Genomic DNA, 4285 nt, shown 5'->3' on the forward strand with positions numbered 1-4285 from the left:
GTTTCTTCTCAGCAGAAGAGGATGTTTGTGTCAGGTCCGAAGTTAGCTTTTCCGTTTCCCCTGGCGGCTGAAACGTTAGGCCCTCTGAAGTGAAGGAGTCTTCATTCTGTACAAAAACAAGGTCGCGTTCGATGAGGCTGGGAGCAAATGAAGTGTACGTGTGCTTCCCTCTGAAAGAAAAGCACCCAGACTGAGCCGGCCCATCTGGGCTGGAGCAGGAACCTGGGCTGCGCAGAGCCTGGCCACACCGTTCTGTCACTGGCTCCATCCACATGGCCATGAGACGGAGGATTTGGATAAAAACTCTTTCCCCATTGTGGCCCTGGGCTGGACTAGTTCTGACCTACCCATGCGTGCAGATGCCGCCCACCTCGCAGGGTAGCCGGGTGAGTCCCCCCGAGGACCTCCACTGCCCTGTGGCGTGAGTGCAGGCCTGGTGACCAGCGGTCAGCCGGCAGGGGCAGCCCCAGGGTCAGGCTCTGGATGGACACACCCAGGGTGAGGCAGGTGTTGTGTTTGCCACCTGTGTGACCCAGGCAGTCACTCCCTCACCTGTCTGCACCTTGATGGACTTGTGTGTAAAATGGGAGCGGTATTGGCTGCTCGGCATGGCTGCAGCAGAAATGTGAGGAGACACTGCTGGTGCAGTGCAGCCTGGGCAGAAGGCGGCTTCCTCGTCCGTCTGGTGGCATCTCCTGCAGCGACGGGGCCCCACAGGCTGTCTCGGGGGGCCCCACAGGGCATGTGACAGGGGCGTGTTCTGAAGGGTCGCTGCACTGGCTGGCGCACATGGCTAGTCTCATGGCAAGATTCACAGCTGAATTCTCTTCTTTGCAAACGTATCGTGGGCTGACGTGCACTCTACCCAGTGAGCTGCTGCTCTGGGAACTGGGACCCACGGCTCAGTGACAAACCATCACACAGTCCATGGAGATGTCTGCACTGGGGGCACTTCTGGGTGACATTTTCTCCCTTTCCCCAAATAGAGCCTATGTTTTAACCTGGGAGAGTCACATGGCCCCTTTGGGCCCTGACATCCTCAGCTGTGTGCACATGCGTGTGCTTCATGTGTGCATGTATGTACACACACCCCGTATGTCCATGTATGTAGGTGTGTATGTACACAGTGCATATGCGTGCATATGTTTGTGCATGAGCATGCAGGCAGGTGTGTACTTCTTGCGCACATGTGTGTCATGCATGTTCACACGTGTATGTACCTGCATGCATGTGTGCATATGTGTGTGTGTGTGTGTGCATGTGCATGTGTGGCAGAGGGAGGGGGAATGTGCCCTGGGGGTGGACATAGATGACCTCTACAAGATCTCCCAGACCTGGAATCCTCCTATTTCACTAGTTTTTCAATCAGCAAGTATCATCCAGCGCCTCTTCTCTACCAGGCCCTGTACTAGGAGCCCGGAGCTCAGCTGTGAACCAGACAGGGTCTCCACCCCTCTGAGTCCCTCTCTGCCCACCCCCAACTTATGCCTACTCTCACCTCCATTCATCGCCTCCCTCTTCTCTCCCCATCTCCTCCCCACTCCCCAGAGACTCAGCTCTTCCACTTTGGCTGCCCTGGATCCTCGTGCCTCTGTCCGTGTGGGCTCCAAGGCCTCCGTGTCCCCTCAGCACGTTGTCTGATGAAGGTGACGGGACAGCCAGCTGCAGCGAGTGCCCCTGGCTGGACTGCACGCCCTCCACAAACTGATCCTCAGGGTCTAGGAAACGGGGTGCGGAGGGCAACCGAGGGGAGATCACTCCTGGGCGTCCATCTCTTTTGGGTTGCATTCTCCACGTTAGGATGCTGAGAGACCCATCCTCGTCAGCCACATGTTTGTTCCAGAAAAGGAAACCACATGGGCTGAGGTGGTTGGAGGGTGTCCTGGCGATGGTGACCCCTTGCATTGTATTTTTAAAGCTGCCGCAGTCTTTGTCCTGCTCTGGAGCATCGCTGCGCGGATTGCCGTTCCTTTGGGGCAACCGACATAATAACGGCGCATTTGGTGTCATTAACAGCCCTCACCTTGGTACGGTGCTTCCCAGTTTTCGAGGGACTTCCACACATTTCACTTGTCGTTAACCTGTGTGCTTCGATCCCCAAGGCGCGACTTCAGAGGCGCTGTGGTCTCTGAGACTCCCGGCGAGGTCGTTCTGGGGGACTGAAGGCACGCTGGGAATCGCTGCTTCACATAGGCACCGGAAGGACGTTGTTCCTGAGCCTTGGAGGGGGCGGATCCCTTAGCAACGGTCGCGTCTATGGAGGGAAATGGTCAGGAAATGGGTCGATTTAGTTAACATTTTGGGTAACTGCGAGTTACTACATTTACCATCGATGAAGTACCAGTTTCCGAAGAATTAAGATGCAGACGATGCCTATTTCCAAATTGCAAGCGTGGAAATAAGTCACTTGTCTGAAATTATAGTGCATTTTCCACAAAGACAGCGTCATGGGTGGTGCTGAGATTCCCAGGCCGCTCCCAAAAACCCTTCACAGTAGAAATCAGCAGGCCTGAAATATCAGCACTGAGACAAAACAGAATACAGTGGCACAGGACAAGGTTTCTAAAGAGTATTTTGATGCTCGGCGGTCAGAACAGGCGGTTGGAGCGCAGGGCTGCGGGGAGCCTGGGTCCCCAGGGCTCTGGAGGTACAAAGCCCTGATTCGTTCACACATGGCTGCACGTCAAGATTTATGGCTCAACTTGGTTTTGTATAATGTATTATTGACTTTGTTCTTAGGCTTTTCAGCAACAATTAGAGAAGTTTTTAATTTCAAAGAGGGAGAAGGGAGAAAACTGCAGAGGTGGAGATTTTCCCCAAGAGCCCGGGGTGGGGGGATCTGCAGAGGCGGGTGGATAAGAAGGATCCACGGGAGACGCGAGGGAGGAGGCCTTTTCTTGCCTGTGTTCACGGTGCCTGTCCTCTTCCGGGCACAGGGAGACCACATCCTCCTGCCGCCAGGGAGTTCAGGGGGCCGCGGCTGACCTCCAGCCTCGAGAAAGTGGGCCATTTCCAGGCCTGGCCTGACATCGTCCCGGGACGCTCTGGCCCGCTCCTGCCTGCTGCAGCCACGGTGGCCCCATGGGAGGTGGTGGTGCTTGAACTGTGGCGTCCCTCTGTAAAATGTGCCATTTTCACTCGACATGTTCAAGATTTTTTTGGCAGTTTGACTACACTGGGCCTAGGCAGATTTTCTTTGTATTTATCCTGTTTGACGCTTGTTGAGTTTCTTGAAACTCAACATCTTTTTTCAAATTTGAGAATTTTTGACTATTATACCTTCAAATATGTTTGCCCATTCTCTCTCCTCTTTTTCTGGGACTCCGGTTCCACGAATGTTTGACCTTGTAATATGGTCTTGCATGTTCCTGAGGTTCTTAGTTTTCTATTGCTGCATAACAAATTAATCCAAAATTTGATGGATTAAAACAACAACAATAATAATTTATTCTCTCTCCGAGGTTTCTGTGGGTGAGCAGTTTCACGGGGCACGGTGGGGACAGCTCGTCTCCCTCCGTGACGCCTGGTGCTTCGGCTGGAAGACTAGAGGCGGAGGCTGGAATCATCTGGAGGTGCCTCCACCACGAGTCCAGTGGTTGGTGACGGCTGCTGGCTGAGGACTGCACTGAGCTGTTGGGGGGACACCCCCACGTGGGCTCCCTGTGGCCAGACCCCCTCACACGTGGGGGCTGGGTTTGGAGGGCTAGCACGTGAGAGAGGGGCAGGCAGGAGTCCTCTGGCGTGTTGTGACCTACCCTCAGCAGTTATCCAGGGTCACTCTGCTGCTTTCCTTTGGTCAAGAAAGTTGCAGAGGTCTGCCCAGCCGCCGCCCAGCTGGAGATCTGCACTGTGTTAGATTCCTGTTGGTTCATCTCAGCAGGCGTTAACCTGGTTGATCTCAAACTGCGAACTCCATCTCTGAGTGGGCAGATCGGCTCTGGTTGGCGGAGGTCGGGGCAGAGTTCACACGCGCCCCTTCTGTCTCTCTCTTTTTTGGATTCTTCCCTCATTTTTCAGAGGCTGTGTTTGCCCTCAACTCTGGAGTCTGGCTCTTCTGTCCAGAGCAACTTCTATTGCAGCTTTATTTGCCTTGTGGCACCAGCGACAAGCTGCCCTTAGGAGGCAGGCCGTCCATCTGTGCCGTTCTCTTGTTCCGGTGCCCACTCCCCTCCAGACCTGCCATGTTGCACTGTCGACTGCCTCCAGCAGGGTTGCTTTCCCCCAGGGCTTGTAGTTAGGATCTACAAGACAGGCCATGTGGTAGGAACGTAAGTGGCCCCAAGGG

The sequence above is a fragment of the Equus caballus genome, chromosome 4, assembly GCF_041296265.1.
Source record: "Equus caballus isolate H_3958 breed thoroughbred chromosome 4, TB-T2T, whole genome shotgun sequence".
NCBI lineage: Eukaryota > Metazoa > Chordata > Mammalia > Perissodactyla > Equidae > Equus > Equus caballus.